This window comes from Echinops telfairi, unplaced genomic scaffold, assembly GCF_000313985.2.
Source record: "Echinops telfairi isolate 266 unplaced genomic scaffold, ASM31398v2 ScPeMD7_7469;HRSCAF=8507_1, whole genome shotgun sequence".
Lineage (NCBI taxonomy): Eukaryota > Metazoa > Chordata > Mammalia > Afrosoricida > Tenrecidae > Echinops > Echinops telfairi.
In genome coordinates this window covers 146,850,226-146,873,284 of record NW_022111373.1, presented here as the reverse complement: position 1 = coordinate 146,873,284, position 23,059 = coordinate 146,850,226, and positions in this window count along the sequence as shown.

Here is a 23,059-nt window from a genome sequence, read left to right as displayed (position 1 = left end):
AATATATTTATATATAATGAGGGGGAAATCGATCTATGTACATATATTTATAGGTCAAATATTAAGAAAACAGATGGACAGTGGGCCCCTGCACAAGCACTCCCCCAACACAAGAACACTCTGCTCTAACAATTCGGCAATCTGAGATGCTCACCTGCCTGGCATGATCGCTGAAGACAATGGGTGCACAAGAAAATGTGGTGAAGAATGAGGATGATGCTTGGCTACCAAAAGATATAACACCTGAAGTCACTGAAGACAATGGGTGCACAAGCAAGTTTGGTGAAGAAAGCTGATGTTGCCAAGGTACCAAAAGATATAGCACCTGAAGCCTTAAAGACCTGAAGATAAACAAGCACCATCTAGCTGAGAGACAACAAAACCCACACAGAAGAAGCACCCCAGCCTACCCCTACTCGATTACTGAGGACAAAGGGGGTGCATTAACGTAAGATACATTTTAGATACAACTTTATTCTTGGTTTATGTTGACAATACCTTGAGAAAATAAATTCAGATACTACTCTCTGATTGGAGACTCCTCTCAAATATTCCATCACTGTACAGACATAGCTTTTGAAATGACATGTTTAGGTAGAGTTGATATTTGCTTGATGTGAAGACAATTATGGAGATGACTGTTGCACCTAATGGAGGCTCTCAGAGGCTGACTCTAAAGAAAGCAAAGACTGCACAAGTGAATCCAATGATAAATGGAGAAAAATAGTCAAGCATTGCTTAGGTCGGTCCATAAACAACACTCAAGGTACAGTAGACATTATATCAAGTGACGTATTTCAATGAGCAAATATACTGCAAAGGATATTTTTAAAGCATTATAGAGCAAAACTGTAACTGTGAGAACTGGAATGTGCCCAATGCCAGCCACAGTATTCCCAACACTTCGTGTGCAGGCCCCACAAAAGCAGGTCAATGAATAAAGAAGACCATAGAAGAATCCATGGGTTTGATTTTGAGTGCTGATGAAGGGTATTGAACATACCATGTACTTCCAGTAAAAAGAAGAAATCTTTGCTAGAAAAACAACCAGATGATTCTTAGAAGTGAGGATAAGCTCACTCTCTCTGCCATCGGTGAGAAACTCCCGTGGGTTTCCTAGCCTATAACTGTTTATGGGAGTAGAAAACTCAGTCTTTATCTCAAGGAGCTGCTTGTGGTTTTGAACTGCTGACCATGTGGATTGAAACCCAATGTGTAACCACTACACCATCAGAGCTCCTCTAGAAGTGAGGATGGTGAGGCTTTATCTCATGTATGTCAGACATTTTGTAAGCATAGGTCAAACCCTGAAGAAAGACAACAGGATTGGTCAAGTTGAGGATGTTAAAAATAGGAACAAAATTAGTCCAGTGGATTGAGATAGTCGTTGCAACAATGGGTTCAAACATAGGAGAGATTGTGAGGATGGATGAGGACTAGGTGCTGCTTCATTCTGTGGTGTACAGTGTCACTCAGTGTTGAAATCAACTTGATGGCAACTAACAACAACAACAAAAAGACATGCAAGAAATTTTAGATCAACAACTGTAGTAAAATATCACACTTGAGAACTTTTCCTGCTTAGAGATGGTCCACTTCTTCCCGTCTCATACTTGCAATACCAGCCACTAGAAAAGGGTTTGGCATGATTTTGAGACTGAAGAGCCGATCCTGTCCCACATCATTTGAAAATGATCCAAGAGCCATAAATATATCTTGGCAGACAAATGAAATCACCACTATATGAATAATATCCTTCAATTTTGTTAATAAATGAAACTATGATACTTTTATTTTTATTTGAAATTTAACTTCAGAGCTACATGTACATACTGAAAGAACCTCATATGGCTTGAGAGCCACAGTTTGCTAACACATGTACGAGAAGTGAGTGGCGTTTTGAGTTTGTTCAGATTGGGTTGTTATTGGTTAGAACTGACTTAGAGCACCGAACGCAAAAGAAGGAAAATAATCCACTTTACTAAGCATGATGTCCTTTTCCAGGGACTGGTCTTTCTTGACAACATGTCCAAAGTATGTCAGATGAAGTCTTAGCATCCTTGCTTCTAAAGAACACTCTGGCTGTATTTCCTCCAAGATACATAAGTTTGCCCTTTACGCACCCCATGTATTTTCAATGTTATGCAACAGCATCACAATTCAATGCATCAATTCTTCATTGACCTTCTTTATTCAATGTCCAACTTTACGTGCATATCCCGCTGTTGCTGCTATTCTTAGGTGCCATCGAGTCAGCTCCTACCGATAGTGACCTTATAAACAATAGAGCAGAACACTGGACAGTCTTGTGCCGGCCTCACAAGGGTTCTTAGCCTGCAACCATTGATGCAGTCACTGTTACGAACCGTCTTATCCAGGACCTTCCTGTTTTTCACTGCCCCTCCACTTTAACAAACATGATGTCCTTCTCCAGGGACTGTCTCTCCTGACAACATGTCTAAAATATTCAAGACGAAGTCTGCCATCCTTACCTCTAAGGAGCACTCTGGCCATACGCCATACTTCTTGCAAAGCAGATCAGTTTGTCCTTTTGGCAGTCCGTGGTACTTTCAATATTCTTCTCCAGCAGAACAATTCCTATACAATGATTCTTTTGCAGTCTGCCTTATTCGATGTTTAACGTTCACAGGCACATGATGCAATGGAATATCGTGGCTTGGTTGAGGCATACCTTAGTCCTCAAAGAAACTCTAAAGAGGTCCTGTGCATCAGATTGACCTGTTGCAACATGTCTTTTGAGCTCTTGACTGCTGCTTCCACGAATATTAATTGACCGTGGATTCAAGTGAGACAAAATCCTTGACAATGTCAACCTTTTCTCCATTTATCATGATGTGCCTTACTGGTTCAGTTGTGAGGATTTTGGTCTTCCTTAGATTGAGTTATCATCTGTATTGAAGACTCTAATCCTTGATCTTCATCAGCATGTGCTTCCGGTCCTCCTTCCTTGTGTGCAGGTTGTTAATAAACCTTCCAATTCTGATATTGCCCTCTTTGTCATCTAGTCCAGCGTCTCTGATAAATTTGCTCAGTTTATGGATTAAACAAGGATGGCGCGAAGACACAACCCAGTTGCACACCTTTCCTGATTTTAAACCATGTCGCATCTCCTTGTTCTCTTCCCCAACTCCTCAGGAATCCTGGACAAGTAAGCTGTGAATGACCACAACGACGTGCTCTGGATTCCCATTTTCTCAAGGATATTCACAGTTTATTAGGACCACACAATCACCATATTTGACAGTGTCTTCCATAGTTGGCATCTCCCCTGGTTTAAGCTTCTCCATCATCTCTTCCTACAGATACAGTTAATTTGATTTGTGTGTGATCCATCTGTGGAAGTCCACAAAGTTCCCACTTACGTTGTTTGGAAGACGAAGTGAAATATTATAATGAAATGTCCAATACCACGAATTAGAAGATCAAAATGGGAAAATATGCTCAGCATATATCAAGCTGAAAGAACTGAAGAAAACAATCAGGCTTTGGTTATAAGCTTGAAATATACTATGGAAATACTATTGAACCATGCAGGAAACATCAAAAGAAGATTGGAAGAATATACAGTCACTGTACCATAAAGAACTAGTTGGTCATTCACCATTTCAAGAGGTAGCATATGAGCAAGAACCAACGGTGCTGAAAGAAGAATTACAAGCTGCTCTGAAAGCACCAGCCCAAATCAGGACTGCAGGAATTTACGGCACAGTGACTGTGTATTCCGTCCATTGGCTTTTAAACTCCTTGGTCTTACAAATTTGGACCATGAAATCTGCAGCTTCATTTTTTCCCCCACAAAGGCCATATTATTCACCTACTGATCCTACCTCCTGTTTCCACTTTCACATTCCAGTCATCAATAATGATTAATTCAAGTTTATTTCATAATTTATACATTTCTAACTGAAGATGTTTATGCAGTTCTTCAATGTCTTCATCATTGAATTTTAGTGGTTGGTGTATAAATCTGAAAAATAGTGTGTGAGCCAGAATTCTTTATCAGGTTATAGATACTATGCTATGACAGACATCATTACACTTCAAGATAGATTTTGAGAAGTTCTCACTGACATTGAATGTGATGGCATTCCTCTTAAATTTTCCTCCAAGCATAGTAAACCACATGCTTGTCCAATTTCTGTTTTTCATATTGGGGTTTATCTCTGATGGATTTTGGCATTGGGGGTAGCCTTTTTGTATTCCTGCTTTCTGGAATGTGAAGCCCAGGATTGATGACCCTATACAGACAACGAGTAGATAAGGGTTCCAGAGGGGACGGTGGAGAGAGGAGGTAAAGAGGAACTGGTATCAAGGAGCTCAGGAATGCACGTAATTTTTTGAACCTGATTGTGGTAGCATTTGTATCATACTGATTGGTGATCAACTATAGAATGATATGATTTCTGTATCAGCTCCCAATAACGTGGTTTATTTAAAATCATTTTATTGGGGGCTTTTACAGCTCTTATAACATTTCATAGATCACATTTATCAAACATATTTGTACATACGTTGCCATCATCCTTTTCTAAGCATTTACTTTCTATTTGAGCCCCTGGCATAAGCTCCCCTTTCCCCCTTCCATCCCACCACCCGAGTGACTCCTTGATAAATGACAAGTTCTCGTGCCTCACACTGACTGCTGTCTTCCTTCTCTCACATTTCTGTTGTTCATCTCCAGGGGGTGGGGGTGGGGTGGGGAGCTAATGCATCCATCAGTCTATCATTGCAATCAGTTACCCCTACCCTACTCCCCCAACCTTCCCCTTCCCCTGCTGGTATTGAGACCTCCATTTCTGTTCCTGAGGGGTTTATCTGACCTGGATTCTGTGTTGTGAGCTCTTTTCTGTACCAGTGCCTTTCAGTTCTGGTTAGGACTGGGTCATGATAGTTGGGGGGGTGAGGAAGTCTCAAAGAACCAGAGGAGTATTGTGTTTTATCGGTGCTATACTACACTATGGTTGACTCATCCCTTACTTGTGACCCTTCTGTGAGGAGATGTCCTATTATCTACAGATGGGTTTGGGATCTGTTCTCTCACTATGGTCATTCTCATCAATGTGGTATTTTTTGTTTGTTTAGGGTCTTCTGGTGCCTGTTACCTGATTCCGTTGACATCTCATGATCGCACAGGCTGGTCTTCCATGTGGGATTGTTGCTTCTCTGCTAGATGACCACTTGTTTAACGTGAATCCTTTAAGATCCCAGATACTGTATCTTTTGATAGCCAGGCACCATCAGCTTTCTTCACCACATTTGCTTATGCACCCTTTTGTCTTCCATGATCATGTCCGGAGAGTGAGCATCACAGAATGCCAGGTTGTTAGAAAAAAAGCATTCTTGCACTGAGGGAGGGTTTGAGCAGAGGTCCAAAGTCCATCCACTTCCTCAACATATTGCCATCTAAATATATGTACATAGGCGGAAGCCTCTATTTTTATGAATTAATATATTTACATAAGTGCACACCTATGTTTATACCTCTTCCATAGCTTTGTTTCCTAGATCTTTCCTCTGTTTCCTTTTACTTTCCTCCTGCCCCATCATCAAGCTTTCCCTTCTTCTGCCTCTTAGTTATTCCTCTCAGCTAGATTGCTATTGCTCCAACACCCCCAGGATCTCTGCGTCCTCCTTGTAGTTGCTTTTAATTCCCTAGTTGTTCTCCCATCTATGGTATTGTTTGCTCATCGATCCTTTCCCCCACCTCCTCCTCTCCCCAGGTCTCTCCAGAACTGTTACTCTCCTTGCTTTCTCTTTGGACTTGCTGCCCATGCCTATCTTATATTGGTAGGCAAAACAACAATAACAGAGACAAACAAAAAGAAAATTAAAATTGAATAAAAATAGAAAGAAAAGGGAAATAACCCCAAGAAAACATACATACTTTCACGTCTGTCTGCTGACCTTTATGACTATCAGCCCACTGGTACTGGGGGTTTCTGGGGACTCTCCATCCTGGCCTGAAGTCTATTTTTGGAGTTCCTCAGGGTTTTGTGCCTTAGCTTTGCTCTTGCTGCTGGTTGGTTATGTCCCCTTCTTGATTCACCCCACTGTGGAGGGTTCAAACTGGACTCACTCCCCACCATGTGTCCCCAGTATTGTCCTCTGTTGCGGTGTGCTCTAGCTGGGGGACATCGTGTCTTGAGCTGTGGTCAGCCCTACAGTCCTCTCTGTGCCTTAGCAACTCCATGCAGGTCTGTTGTCCTCAGGACTTGGTGTTCTAGAAAGGGGCCTACCCCCTTGTTCCTTTTTCCTTTTTGGTTTGCTTCTATATGGGTGTGGCGGGTCTGCCCCTCTCCCTTACCTATAGGATTAGTGTTGTCCTCTGTAGCACACACTTCTGGTGGTGGAGGGAGGGGTAGGTTTGCCTCTGATTGGGGCCGGCTCTTTATACCTCTCTGTTCATGAGTTGCTCATGGGGGGTGGGGAGGAAATATAAAAGGAAGAAAAAGCAAGCAAGGAAAAAAGGATGAAGGAGTATGTCCTGTCCTTTTAAAGGCACCAAGTAGAAGAAGTTGCACACAGTATTTCTGCTTGTTTACATTTGCACATTTGGCCATGAGTTAGGAATGTATGGCACATCTGGTTGCAAGGGACACAGAGAAAATAATCCTTGACTGGGTGGCCATGGATCTAGCTAGAAATGCTACTGCTGTATGAGAAGAAGAGAAGACACGTTGGAAGGCCACCAGCAGCCCCTGCCATATCCCTCGCAATAATAAGTACTACACTCATTGAATTGGCATCACTGAGCCATGTTGCCATTTTTTGTGCTACTAAAAATATGCTATCTGAATAAGGGAGTATACTGTAAATTCAAGGTGTATCTCTACCTCAGAAATGTGAAAAACTAATACATCTTAAAATTAATTTACAAAGGTGTTTTGCACCATCCTCAATCTATTTTTTTAAAATATTCCTTTAAAAAAAAAAAAGGTTGGCCTGGTACAAAGGCCAACCTTTTACCTTACAAATGCCTAGGATATTGATCTGTAGAGGTTCCATTCCATTTTGATGTCTTCCAACTTTCCTAGACTCATGCTTCATACATCCCATGTGCCAATTATTAATGGATACAGTTAGCTATTTCTTCTTATTATGAATTGTGCCCCATCAGCATGTCGATCCAAAGGCTTTACTGCAGCCTCTTCATTCAACTCTCCTTGAAAATGCAGCGCTTCCTCGGTATGGTGGTGAGTGCTTCCCCATGTGAGGAACTCCTGTCTTCCCTCAGAATGTTCTGGTGCTACTCATAACCCCTACTGTGGGTAAGTCATAACACCTACTGTGGGTAATTTCTCAAAACACAATAGCCTTTTCCTTTTTAGTCCTCTGTTAGCCATCAAGCTCTGCTGAAACCTGCTTACTTTAGATCACCCTGCTGGTATTTGAAATACACAGGGCAAACCTCCCAGCACCACAGCAGCATGCAAGTTTTCAGTAGTATGACAAACGGACAGAAACACATATAACTTGAATACCTTTATATCAGTTTTAAGTATGAATCCATCATAATCAGCGCCTGTGGTCAGGTGTTGAATGGACAAAGAGGTGTGCCTTAGAATAGCGATAGACTGGATGTGCCTTAGAAGGAGGGCTGGCAAGACAGATACGCTATCAGGAGATACCAGTGCCTAGCGCAGGGACGCCATGCTTGTTAAAGTGGAGGTACAGCGACGAGGAAAGCCCTCGATGAGATGGATTGACATAGACTTTGCCATAATCGGCTCAAACAACAAGAGTGTGAGGAAGGTGCAGGGCTGGGTCGTACATTGTTCTGCTGTGCACAGGGCTCTCGTGAGTGGGAACGCACTCAGAGGCACCTAGCAGCAGCAGCAACATAACACCCCAAGAATGTTGCGCTGAAATCTGTTTGAAGGTGCCTAGGGAAGCTTAGGTCAAGGTTAAGTGCAGTAATTACAGAGGTAACTATTCGACGTGGTATCAGGTACCAGGTAACAGGTATTGAACTAATCTTTATTGAAACGAGCTGCAAAGCGAGCATTGTGGGGCAGGTGGGCAAATCAGGGTGAGGAGAGAGGCTTTTGTTACCGCAGTGAGGGCTGGAAGCATTAAGGGAGGCGGAGGACACGTGATGTGGAGTTGTATTAATAGGAAGCCAGTAGTAGACGGTGTTCCCCTTATGTACATGCAATGCAGACTTTGACCAATGTTTATTGTTGCATGTTTGCACCTTAGTTTTCTGATGTTTCCTGAGCCACTCTCATCTTGGCTTGTGTTCAGAGCATCTAGGGCTCACCCTGTGACCCTTTTGGAATAGCAGAAGCTCAGGTAAACGCCAAGGCGAGGCAATGCTTAAAGTCCTTCCTGCCTCATATACCTGATTGAAGACGCATGTGTGTTATCTTGGCGAAGGGACTGGTCTAGTTGGAAAAATTGGTGAATTCTTCAGTTAGTGGAATTTTGAAGAATGAAGAGTAATGACTTAATAGTCCATTTAGTATCATGAGGGTAAAGGACCCTTGGATACATATTCTCTGCAGGCTTTCACAATGTAAGTAGTCATCAGAATTTGACGAGCATGTTGTCTTCTTAGCGTCACAATCAACAATCCAAAAGTGAATTGAAGCTGTGTTTACCTCCCTGTCGAGCAACTGACAAGGGGTGGGAGGTGGCACAGGTAGAGAGAAGGAAAATTACAGTGACCTTGTAAGGGAGGATTGGGAGCGGGGATATGTAAAAGAAATTGGTTTGGGTTGCAGCAGGTAATTGATGGCAGTTAGCATTCTTGAATTGCACAGATGAAAGATGTTGGAATGGGAAACAATCTGTGATATGTGTAAAGCCAACAGATGAACAAATGCCAAACAAGTGGCTGATAAGCTGGAGATAACCACCGTCTCCCCCAGTCTGTAGCTTGGTTGGCCCTGCTCTTCTCCCTTCACACCCTTCTTTTATTCACAAGGCTGTATGAATCAGCTGATGCGACATAAAAGTACTTCTTGTGCCACTTATTCAACTGACCGCCAGTTTGGTTGATTCGGGAGAGCCATGAGCTTTGTTCAACCTAATGAATATATTGCTAACAGAATAGACACTATGAATTGTGTCTTTGGCCAATCCACACTGCTCACAGTAACATGGTTGAGATGTTTGCACAGCCATATGAAGAAAGGTGTATCTTCTTGGCCATGTGGTCACACACCCACGACTTTCTATTTAACCCATAATACAACCTTAATGTCATCAATCTCAGTTTTCTGTCTTTAAGTCTCTGAAGGGAAATGGCGTGTGTGTAAATTCAGAAGGTTGCAACTATGAAACCCAGGGGCCTGCACAAGCAGTTGGCATCCTAAGAGAAGGGATGGATCCTAACGATAGTGGCATTAGCCTACAGCTGGATTGCTATTTGTCTGCAACTTTAAAATCCGGCCGTTGAAATTAATTACATTCCAGGAGAGTTTATCAGAATGAAAGCCTGCGACGTGATATTTTTAGTCTGGAATTAAAGTGGCACCCATGAGCCAATAGATCACACAAAAAACAGCCAGGCTGGCCATTTAGGGTTCTTTAAACAGACTTATTCTGATTGTAACAAAAACACCCATAAATCTATGCACATATATATTGATCTAGGCTTCCTCTTAAAAATGACTCTGTCCTAGTAAGTTGGCATATTTCATAAACAAACCAACAAATTATTGATCTATCATATACTCTAAAAGTCCTGTGAAGAATCTAGGTTGCTTTTAAGTTCATACTGCACCTAAGGGAATGAGCAACTGTGAAATGAAAAATAGATATTTAAAAAGAAGCACAGAAGATATATAGCTGTCTCCTTCCACTCTCTCTAACCTCCTATTGTGATTCAATCTGTGTATACCGCATCCCACATTGTAGCTACTGATGTGCCACTGAGTGCACTAAGGCAGTCCTTTCCAAGAGGCCCCCAGTCATCACGGTACTTATACCTTTACTTTCAATAATCGCTTTGTGAAAAAGTAGGACAGGCTCCTCCCTTGCTTAAGCCAATGAGGTGTCAATTAATATGTTGGTTGGGTATGTTCCATTAAAATCTCACTAGGCAAACAGATAAAGGCAGTTGTTTCTATTAACTTGATATAAAGGGAGCATCACTGTGAAATGTTCTATTAATACAAATGAGAAGAATTAGCTCTAAATTAATCATCAGACTTAATTTAAGAAGGACAGAGATGATACTGTTTCTTGCTTTCGTATGACATGTGTAACGCGGGTTCTGCTGGAAACGTGAGACACTAGGTGAATGTTGAGTGCATTGACTATGATGAATATGTTGAATACTTGGAGTTCTAACTAGTTGATTTTTGCTAAAAGCTGAAAACCATGGATTGCAACTTAGTAAGTGTTGTGAGAAGGCCACAAAACCAGGCCGTGTTTCCATCTGTTGTACAGAAGCTCACTGAGAGTCGGAAGCCTCCCCAAAGCACCTGAAAATAACAACCACAACAACATTTAAAACTAGTGTCATTAAAGTTTAGGGTTTCGTCATGAGCGGCGCGATCAATAATTACTTTATGCTCGTAGACATATTCGAATGCTCGGTTTATTCACTGCAAACACACGTCAAACAATCTAAAATATTACTCAAACTACTAAGGGCAACCATGAGCATAAGGGCACTATAACAGCACTCTTCACGTATTTCATACTAGCACCATAGTCCCAATCAGCATTGCCTCATCTGTGTACTCACCCTGGGTAGAGTTGGAGAGAGCAGGTGTTGATGTCTCCTTGGTTCCTAGCTCTCTAAAAGTCAGTGTCTCTACCCGGGTTTAAATGTACAGCTTGGCTGGCTCTTTGACGTAGTCACTGTCCCAGTCAAGTCTTATCGGGTTTCTCCATGCTTTAGGTGACTTGGTTGGCTTTTGGGCTTCGGTCAGGTCTCAGCCCAGTCTTATCAGGTTTCCCCACATTTTTGTGGTGGCTCCTTGGATCAGCTGTTGATTTGGGCCCCAATGTTACACTTTATTTCTTCTCTACAATGTAGTTTCTTGTGCTTGTTTCTTTGAGGTGGCTCAATGTCTTGCAAGGAAGTTCTATGGTGCGCTCATCAGGTTTAGGCCACAATTTTGGTTACAACAAAAACAATGGCCTCCAGCAGGGGAACAATTGTGAGGATGACCAGGGTCGGCATTGTTTCTCAAATTGTGCTTTAGGTGCCTGTGGATAGGGGCCGACTCCACAGCACCTGACAACAATTTAAAAGGAGCAGCTGTGAATTTTTCAAGATTAACTAATGGCTTCCATGACCAGGAAGCGTTTCTTTCTACCGTGCACAGCATCACTACGGGTCTAGCGGGAGGGCACCCACCAACAAAAATGGCTTCCATCTTCACCAGAGCAAACAGCTAGTAAAGAGTCAGCCTTAGGAACGAATGAATCTGAGTGTGATTTACCAGAGGAAACTACAGCCATTGCATTGAGTCCACCCTGACATTAGCAAGCCCCAGGGGGTGCGTGTAGAACAGTCCCACGGGATGCACTTGGATGTAATCTTTACAGAAGCAAATCACCAGGCCTTTGTTCCCCCATGGACCCAACAGACAAGTTCAAACCATGAGCTTTCAGGTAAGTAGTCAAGTGAAGGTGCTTTACACAACTCAGAGGATATATATAGATATAGTTACAGATACAGATATATGACTGACAATGCTTACTTTGCACATATTATCAAGACATACCAGTTCACAGAAGAGAGCATAATACTTGGCCTAGAAGCAAGCCAGCAGAGAAGAGGAAGAACTCAAAAAGAAGAATTGGCCGTGGCTGCAATACTGGCTCACCCCTAACGACAGTGAGGGGGTGTAAGGCCATGCTTGTTTGTCATACATAAGACATGCCTTTCACTCCTGTAAAAAGAGGCTTGGACACTCACAGGGGCAGTTCTACCCTGGCCCAGAGGGTTGCTGGGAGTGGGCATCCACTCAATGACAGTGTGTTGTTGTTGCCTCATAGTCTGGCTATGCATTCTAACTGACTCCATGGCATTTCACAACCATGTAGCCCGGCAAATGAAATAAGAAAATGGCAAAGGAAGATGGTGGCAGGATGCCAGGAGAATCAGGGAAAGAGTGGACAGACTCAATGTAATCAAGGTGGTCAAAGGAAGAGCCCTTGGGAAGAAGACGTTTGAGAAAAGTCTGAAGGGGAGGGGTCAGTCAGATAAGTGTGGGTAGATCATGCTCAGAAAACTTGCACAGTCTGCAATTGGGAGCATGCAGGTGCCTTAAATATTCAGCCACAAAGCCAGAGAGGAGGAGGTCAGTGTGGCCACTCTTTGTTGGATGGGGGGGATGGCAGGGGAGAGGGTGGGCCATGGGCTGTGATAAAACCCTTCTGGGTGACACACTAAAGCCATTTTAGACCATTTATTTTGACTCAGAATCCACCGACTATCTGTTGGCTCCTGGAGTATCAAGTGCAGCAACAGGGAGTTCAGTGGCACAGTTATTGTAGATATCCAGTTGTGTGAGGATCACAGATCAGAACTAGAGGTGAGCTCTGGGTGGTGAGCAAGTTCAGGTGCTGGAGAAACTGGCTGTTTAAGCCTTCAGGAATTTTCTGATCAATTGAGCATGGGAGGCAAAGACAAGAAAACACCCAAGGATGCTTCCAAGCTGTTTGGTTAGAGAAATCTAAAAGGGAAAAAAACAAACAAACAACCAAAAACCTTTAAAAGCATTGTTTTCCTACTTTTTTGGGTGTGTGTGAAAATATACACAGCAAAAACATACCATGTCAACATGTTCTATTTAAACAATTCAGTGACATTGATCTCTTCCTTTGATTTACGCAACCATTCCCACTATCTTTTTTCCTAAATTGTCCCACAGCCATTGGCTTTAGCGTACTGCTTCCTAAGTATCTGATCTAACCTTGCAGTTTGCTGTTGTCCATTTGATCCTGATAGCGGTCATTTCAAAGTACAAATTTGAAGGCAGACATATATTATGAATGAAGCTAAAGGAATGTTTGATTCGATGGAGATCGCACTGGATACTTTTCATTTATGTTTCATTGTTTAAATGTTACCTCAGGGCTATAGTTTCAGGGGTTCATCGAGTCTCAATGACTTCAAAGACTTTGGATTCCATTGAAAATTTGAAAATCTGATCTGCGTTTCACCCCTTTTGATCAAGATTCTCCTTCATGAGCTTTGATGGAAACATTCATTAATGACAGTCAAGGAACATTCAGTTCCTCTAACCCCCTGGCACAAAAGTCACCAGGCACACAGTCCACTGTTCTTCTGAATCGTGACTCTCTCTCCTTGGATACCCCAGGGGAATAGCGATGGAGCACAATTCTACTCCTTCCCACACGGGTTTCCACGGGTTTAGGGTCAGCTCAACAACTGGCATTCATCGCATCTCTTGGGACAATTGAGTTTTGTTTAAGGGTGGTAGAACAGTTTGGAAATAGAGAATGGAAAGGCTTGCATAATATGATGAGTATAAGTAATATCACTGAATGTAAAAATGTTCAATTGGCAAGTGCTTTATTAGGCACATTTTCGCCACAATAAAGAACGGTAACGAGGGAGGGTTCTGAATACAGAGTGATGAGGTGTGACAGACAGAAGGCAGCCACGTGAAGACAGAAATAGACATTGAAAAAATGCAGCTGCAAGCCAAGGAATGCCGAGACTTGACCGCGATCTCAGTTTGAACGAGACAAGAGTGGATGATTCTCTAGAACCTTCAGGATGGGCTTGACTCCACCAATCTTTGAAATTTGGACGTAGAGTCTCCAGAATTGTGAGAGAATATATGTCTATGAATCAAGAAAAACAAACAAACAAACAAACAATGAATTTCATGCTGCTGAAGTACTTGGGTGGAATAAGTGGTTAGATGTTATAGTGTTGTTTCCACCCATTGTGACCCTGTGCACAACAGAATAAAACACTGCATGGCGCTGCACCATCCTCACAATTGTTCCTATCCTGAGCCCATTGTTGCAGCCACTGTATCAATCCATCTCCTCAAGGGCCTTCCTTGTTTTGTTTTTTTGCTGCCCCTCTACTCCACCAAGCATGGTGTCCTTCTCCAGGGACTGGTCTCTCCTGACAACATGCCCAAAGCACATGAGACAAAGTCTTGCTGTATTTGCCTCTAGCAGCCCACTGGCTGTCCTTCTAAGGCAGATAGTTTGTCCTTTCAGCAGTTTGTTGTATTTTCATATTCTCCAGTAGCAGAATTCAAATGCATCCGTTAGCGCTCCAGGTCATTGAGGTTGCCATGGAGCATAGTCCCAAGCTGGGTGGAAGTATGACAGAATGACTCACCTTGAGTCATTGTGAATGAGTGTTCATTTGGCACCAAGTCGTGCTGGTGAAGAAAGAGGGAACTCGGGTTGGATGCAAGAATAAGCCCCAAATTCCCAGATCCTTTGTGGCACTTGTATTAGGGTGAGTTGTTTCGAGAAACCAACCAGTAACACTTATCTACACATAAGAAAGATATTTATACCAAGAGGGCATCCCAGTACAACTCAAGTCCAAAAGTTCAATGCGAGTACTGAGTAACTTTTTGTTTAAAGGGGCTGTAGGTCAAATAAATTTAGGAGCCTGTGGAATAGAAAGGAGCCCTGGTGGCCCATTGGGTTAAGCATTGGGCTGCTAACCACAAGATGGGCAGTTGACAACCTCCACTTGCTGCACAGGAGACCGAAGAGGCTCTCTGGTCTTCTCAGGATTCACAGCCCTGAAAACCCTGTGGAAAAGTTCTCCTCCTTCAACAGAGTCTTTGTGAGTCTGAATGAACTCAAAGAGTGGGCTTGATCCAGGTTTTATCCGAATCAAAATGAGAGTAAGGTGTTGACATGAGTCTAGAGTTCAAGAGAGGTATTTCAGTGGTAGATAGGAAGTCAGGGTCATTGGCATGTGGATACATTTAAAGTCACAGGAAAGAGCAAGATCACCAAAGAGTGCAGAAGAGAAGTAGGTTAAGGTCCCCAAATCATTTTCAACTCTGCGTCTCACAGCATGTATACAGGACCAGTTATGTTTGACGTGGTTTAGATACTTACCAAGGAAAGATGCTTACTGCGGATGATGATTGATAAACCTCACAATCCTAAACACAAGGGAGCACACTCTCTACTTTTTACAAACCATCCAGGACCACCAGTTCCTGTCCAGTCAATCTCAAATCGTGGTGACCACAACCCTGTCAAAAATATAACAAGTGTGACAGGTTTTACAGCAGTAGATGTCGAGGTTCTTCTCCAGTGGCGCCTCGATGTGAACAAATAATAGTGAAGCAGGTTGACAAAGACCGGCCATTGTTGTAGCCATTGATCATTGCCATTAAGTCAGTAGCCACTCCTAGATTGTCGGTGTGCCACAGGGTGAAAGATGGACACTGACCAAATCGTCCTGCAGCACCTTCACATCTGTTGCCCTGCTGGCTGGCATTGTGCTGGCCACTGAGGCAACCTAGCCCAGCGAGGGGCTTGACACACACACAAATATGATCGCCCAGTAATTTTGGACATCTTATCAGGAGACACCAGTCCTTGAACAAGGACATCGAGCCTGATAAAGTGGAGGGGCAGCACAAATGGAGAAGGCCCTCAATGAGATGGACTGACACAGTGGCTACACGATGGGCTCAGACTCAGAAGTAACTGTGAGGATGGCACAGGACTGGGCACTGTTTCATTCTGCTGTGCACTGTTCACAATGGGTAGAGACCACCTTAATGACACATAAAAATGACAACAGCCATTCCAATAAAAAGGTAAGATGGCTTTCATACTCACATAACTTGCTACGATGAAATGAGAAAACTCTCAGGATGGTCTTAGTTTACCAAAATGCTGGGGACACGCATGCTCCGGTTCTTGGCTACTAAACAAAAGGTTAGATCCTAATGAATCGCCTCGGTGGCTCCATGGAAGAAAGACCTGGTGATCTGTTATGTAAAGATCAGAGCCAAATAATTAAAACATAAATAACCAGTGGGGTAGTTTTACTGTGTAACATATAGGACAGCTGTATCATTAAGGTTTTGTTTCCATGTGGCTAGGCCAGGATTCTCAGTGGTTTGGTAGTAGTTGTTTGGTATCACTGAGACAGTTCCAACCCATTGGAGCCTATGTACCATAGAGCGAAACACTGCCCAGTCCTGCATTAGTCTTCCCATTGCTCCTCTGCCTGGTGTTGCAGCCACTGTGTCAATCCATCTCTTTGAAGGCGCTTCTTTGTTTTTGCTCCCCTCCACTTTACCAAGCATGATGTCCTGCTCTAGGGATTGGTCCCTCCTGACAACAGGTCCAAAGTCTGCGAGAGCCTTCAAGGAGAACTTTAGTGTACTTCCCAGACAGATTGGTTTGTCCTTTTAGCAGTCCATGGGACTTTCAGGAGTCTTCTTCTGGATGGCAATTCAAATACACCAGTTCTTCTACCTTCCTTATTCAGTGGTAGTTAAGAGATACTAATTCCCCATAAAACTATGTAATGGAATCATCTCAATAATGAAATCTGCTGTGAGCAGCCAATCAGTTGACAAGAGGTTTCCTTGAGGAAACTGTTACTGATATAAGTGGATGCTGTTGAAAGTTTGCTTCCTTTTTGCTGGGTGGGGATCTTGCATCTAGCAAGTCATGGGACCTACAGATCTTAGGGGTCTTCAGCAGCACGCCACCTGACCTACCAACCTTATCTTCATGAACTCTGGCATCCAGAAGCCTGATATGTGGCCTAAGGACTTTGAGTTCATCCGCCATGCAGCTCAGTGAGTCAGGGGAGGCTTCCAGTCTGATAACTCATCCAGAGACTTGGAGCTTGCTCCTGTCTACACCTGTGTGAGCCCATTCCTTTACGGAAACTCTGTGTACACATCTAGACAGAAAAGAAGCTTCATGGGTTTGGAGTCTTTGGAGAACCTAGCCTAAGCCAGTTTCCATGAGTCAGAATTACTCTGGGGGAATCACAGAACAACTTCATTAGATAAAGCAAAGTACCTATATACTTGAGTATAAGCCAACATGAATATCAGCCGAGGCAGCTAATTTCATCACAAAAATGGCATAAAAAATATGCTGAAATATTTGGCTTATGCACAAGTATATATGGTATTCCTTTGTGTCCTTGATAATACAGGCTATTTTAAAGACAAATTGATCACAGCACAATGAAAGAACACAATTTCTCATCTAAAAAGATGTTATTGTTAGTTACTGGTTCAGGCATTTACTTGGCAACATATCCCTGAGAAAAATCTCTGTAGAATGTTTCTAAGTTTTCAAATTCCTTAACAGTGATGGAGGAATAATGGTGGCATTTACTAAGCTGTAGTGTAAGGATATTTCCCCCTAATTTTTAATATATTTTCATTTTATTGCTATGCCATTAAAGAGAAAGTAGACCTTATAGTACTCCCATTATAGAACATTTTAATATCTGTTCCACATTAATATGTAATTTTATTAAGTGACCAGTCAGAGAAGGTGGATAATATTCCATCCAGTGCACTCCGACTCATGTCCTTGTAGTTGGTAGGGGCCATCGAGCGGATTGCAAGCCACAGCTCCCTGTGAACAACAGAAGGAAACACCGCTCAGGCCTGCGCCACCCTCACAATTGTGATGTTTGAGCCGCTGTTACAGCCACTGGGTCGATCCATTTCATCGAGATCTTCTCTTTTCGCGGGCCCCTCCTCTGTACCAAGCAGTGCGATCTTCTCCCAGTTTGTCTTTGGGAGCACAGTTCTCGGATACTTAGAATGATAATGCTTTCCTAAAGGTTTCAAACTTTCTATACTGCCTGACACCTGGTTCTCCTTGTCATCCAAGCTGTCATTACACAGCTGATGTATATGTCGTTACAACCAACCCTCTGCAAACGGAGCAAGCGAAGTCCGGTTGGGGAGCCAGGAGGTCCTGCTCTGGGGGGGTCTGTCACTAATTTGGGAAGAGCCAAAGTCACCTAGGGTCATACCTGGAAGCAAAATAATATGCCCAAAGCACTCAGTGGGTTTAAACTAGATCGTTTCAAGCCCTGTTTGTGGAGCTAGGACTAGGTCTGCCCATGGGTCCCTCATCTGTCTTATTTTTTATCGATTTTCTGCGTGAGTTTGGGGTGTCCCTTCTTTTCCTATCATACCTTCATCCCGATTGTGCCAATGCCATTGTTCATTTATTTTCTAATGTACCCTGAGGAACTTTGACCCTTAGAATGTATTTTCTTCTGGTCTTAACCTCAAGTTAAACATTAAAAACATTTGAAGATAAAATGGTTGCAATGGTTTTCCCTTAAGGTGTTCAGGTTACATCATAAGCCTTATTCATGGAGAAACAAGTTTTAAGGGCCTTTGATTAATATGTTAACTGTGTAACCCATTTTAGTTAATGAAAAGCCTTTACGCATGTTACTTTACAGTTATCAATTTAATTTATGTGAGTGCTTTTCAAGTTATTAAGTTCTCCAGAGACTCTGGAATATTTTTATTAAGGTTTTTAAGAAATAAAATAAACTTAGAAGGAGAGGGCTCTGTTTCTGGTCCAGCAATTGAGTACCAATGAGGTGGTCCAGCCCATGGATGCTCACCTGCCGTGGATCCACCATCAGAAGGCATCTGTTCTATCGCATTTCATTTTCTGTGAAACAGAACATTTCCTCCCCCTCCTTACCTCGTCGACAGCCATCCCTGATTTCAAACAGACTCACGGCTTCAGTCAAGGTGCGCATCGTCCCAGAGTCTATACTCTGAGGTACAGATTAGAGGGTTTTAGAGAAGATTGCAGCCGGCTGTGGGCAATCTAGAAGAACCACTTTCTCTGTATTTCCTAGGGACAAAGATACACCCCCATCCGAGTGCCTGGTGCATTAGATGGCCTTCAGAGTAACTAAAATGGAAAATAAAAGAGCATACATAAGTACGAGGGTGCATAAAAGTACGAGGGTGCATAAAAATCATTGCTACCAAGTCATAGACATTTTATGAACTAAAAATATTCAAGATTGTTTCTTGCTATTTCCTCCATCTCAGTCTGAACTCTTCTGAGAGCAGGGTCTCCAGCTCTCTCCTCATCCCTTGGAAAAGTTTGGCACTTTGATTAACAGCACATCAAAAGGAGAACGGGGAAGATAGATGTATGTACAGATTGTGATGAGTTGTATGAGCCCCTAATAAAATGATTATTTAAATAAAAAAAAGAAAAAGTAAACAAAGAAGAAAGGTCCATCGATACGTTGGATTGACTGGGATACTGTCAACGTTTGATGGGTTGTATAACTATATAAAGTATGTTTTTCTTTGCATAGGTGTTGTGTTCCACAAATAAAAGGAGTGAAAAAAATAAACATAAACATTGGTAAGCCCAAGCCTTGTCCTGGTCGTGATTCATTTCATAAAGTCATCTGAATTAACTTATATCTTGCTTTAAAAAAATGTACAAACAAAAAACCCTTGAATTAGCTGATCTTTGAACAATGTTTTTGACAATTATCATAGTCAAACTGTTCACTTAAATTTTAAAGTATTTGGTGTTTATCTCGTACAATATTTGTCCTTTGTGATTAATGTCTCTCGACCCAATGGTTCCTGGTCTCTCCATATCTTGAAGTGTGTCATTGATTCATCCCTCTTTCATAGGGATGCTCAGTATTCCACTGTGTGTGTGTGCGCGTGCGGGTGTGGGTTGCACTTCATTACAGCCCCAATCTAAGAACAATTAGTTCTTATGACATGATCCTGTTGGATGCTTGCCCTCATGAAGAGACTGCTGAAGATATGGGTGCTATAGTAAAGCATGGTGAAGAAACTGCTGGTGTCTTGCTATCAGAAGAAATAGATCTGGGGTCTTAAAGGCTTGTTTACAAACAAGCTAAGTGAAGTGTCAACTAAGACCACATGGAAGAAGTACACCAGCTTGCGTGAACCAAAGATTGGACATAATATAATCCAAATCCTTTGGAGGGACTAGTATCAGAGCTTAAAGTATAGATACCTGGTTTGCAGAATTATACGGATAATAGTGGAAGCCCCAAATGGGTGCATTGTCCACATATGGATTAAACCTCAGGTGAATCCCTTCTGGCCATAATTGAGGAATGTGAATAGTTTTGTTAACAGACAGAGAGCATTGTAAAGTTGATTATGGCAGACAGAGTTAGGTTAAAATGTAGTGTCTTAAAAATTGATCTACATTTAGATTCACTTTAAAGTTGTTGCAGTTTAAAAATATATGAGTGAAGGGGAAACACGTGGATTATGCCTTTGACTATAGACCGAGGTGTGAATAGCCTTGATATCATGCAGAATGGATTGTTTGACACCATATCATTTGATCTCCCTTTTAAAAATTATTTTATTTTATTTTATTGGGGACTTTTGAAGCTCTTCTTAGAAGATGTACATATATCCATTTTGTCAGACGCATCTTTACATATGTTGTCATCATCTTTTTCAAAAGATTTTCTTTCTACTTGAGCCCCTAGCATTGCTCCTCATTATACCCCTCCTTCCCCCACCCTCCCTCCCTTGCTCATGCCCCCTTAATAATTTATCTTTTTTTTTCATATTTTACACCAACTGCTGTCTCATTTCACCCACATTTCTGCTGTCCGTCCTCCTGAGATGCGGCCTATGTCAATCATTGTGATCAGTTACCCTTTACCACCACCACCCCTTACCCTCCTAGTATCACTGCTCCCCTTATTGGTCCTGAGGGGATTATCTGTTCTGGATTCCCTGTGTTTTGAACTCTTATCTGCACCAGTATACATGTTCTGGTCTAGTCAGATTGGTTCAGTAGAATTGATGTCATGGTAGGGTGTGTGTGGGAGCATTAAAGAACGAGAGGAAGGTTGTGTGTTTCATCAGTGCTATCCTGCACCCTGACTGGCTCTTCTCTTCCTTGTGGCCCTTGTGACTGGAGGGATGTCCAACTGACTACTGATGGACTTTGGGTCTCCACTCTGCTCTCCCCCTCATTCCCATTGATATGCTTTTTGTTTGTTTTGATTTGGGTCTTTGATGGCTGATACATGATCCCATCAACACCTCATGATCACACAGGCTGGTGTGCTTCTTCCATGTGGACTTTGTTGCTTCTCAGCTAGATGATCACTTGTTTATCTTCAAGTCTTTAAGACCCCAGACACTATATATTTTGATGGCTGGGCACCATCAGCTTTCTTTACCACATTTGCTTATGCACCTATTTTGTGTTCAGGGATTGTGTCAGGAAAGGTGAACATCACAGAGTACCTTAGGGTGCACAGCACAGCAGCAAGGGGAGCAAAACAAGGATTCCCCAAGGAATGCCAAAGGTGGACTTGGGGGCCAGGGCGTGGCACCCCAGCGGGCTTGACTGGAAACACTCATTAAGGTCAGTGGACAGACCTGGCGCTGTTGGAGGGCTTGTCCATTTTTGCTGTTGGTTTCTCTTTATTTTTTTATTTTGTTTTGTTTTATTAGCTGTGTTGGTTTATTTTTTGTCTTCTTTTTTGTTATGTTTTGCTCTGCTTTATTTTTGAATGTATTATTGTCTATGCATGTCTATCTGGACAAGATAGGCAGGATGAACAATCTGGAGGAGAGAACAATAGGACCAACGCTGCTGGGGGAAAACAGGAGAGGCAGAGTTGGGGGGAAAGGAGGGGTTTGCCAACAAACCCAGGGACAAGGGAAGGATAAGTGATCTAAAATTGATGGTGAGGAGGCCATAGGATGCTTGGGGTAGGGGCTTGTCTATCAAGGGCAATGTAGCTGAGAGAAATTGCCAAAACCCAAATGAAGACTGAACATGATAGTGGGATGGTAGGAAAGTAAAAGGAAATAGAGGAAAGAACTGGGAGGCATAGGGCAGTTATAGAGGTTTAAATACAGGCATACATATATATACATACATTTATATACAATGACAGGGGAATAGAGCTATGTACATATTTATACTTATTTATAAAGTTTTGCGGTAGCAGATGGACATTGGACCTCCACTCAAGTACTCCCTCAACTCAAAAACAATTTGATCTCCCTTTTGATCGATTTGAAAGTTGTTCTTGTTGTTAGTATTTTCTGCTTTCTTTTTTATTGTAGTTTTTAATCTGTTTTACTTCCTTGTTGTTGTTTGCTTCTGTTTCTTGGGGTGGTGGGTGTGAGTATGTTTGCTGTATGTGAAATGCAGGATAGGTAAATCTATGGAGACAGTGACTGAATTAATAGCCCCTGAGGAGTTTGACAAGGAGCTCTGGTGGTGTAATGGGCTTTGATCCACATCGTTGACAGTTCAAAACCACCAGCAGCTCCCAGGGAGAAAGACTGGGCTTTCTACTCTGGTAAACAGTTACAGTCTCAGAAATCCGCAGAAGGTCACGATAGTTCAGCATTGACTTGATGGCAGAAAATTTGGTTTTGGATTTGGGGGTGATGGCAGGGGAAGTTGGGGCAAACAGGAAGCTAATGACAATGAGTACAAGAATTAAGAAAATGTACTAAAATTGATGGATGGTACACCTCTTCTTGATGTGACTGAACTATTAAATTGTATATTATGTGAATCATATGCCCATAAAACTGTTTAAAAATAAAAAAATATTTTTAAAAAGCACTAATATACTCTGTAAAACTTCACCTAATTCACAATAAAGTTTTTTTATTATAAAAGAGTTGAAAATGATGAGCGATGAGACATCAACTCCAATAGCTATATCACCAATGGTAATTCCATGATCTTGTGATCTCTCACTTTCATAATCCAGCCACAATTTATTCAATCATTCAAGTTAATGACTCATTTTTTATGTCTTCAGAAAATGCCTTAAAAATGCCTCCTGATAAATCTAAAATTTATCTGATAACACAGGTGGTCTCTTTTAACCCTTCAGTAACTCCATGGGAGAAAATATGTTGCAGTCTGCTTCTGTAAAAATACAAGTCTAGTAAACCCTATGGAGAGATCTGCTTTGTTCTATAGTCACAATAAATCAGAATATATTTTGGAATATATATATCCTCTACATTTTAGTAATATGTTGTTGGTGATATTTTTGGGATACTTAGAGTCAATGCCTATCTATCTATCT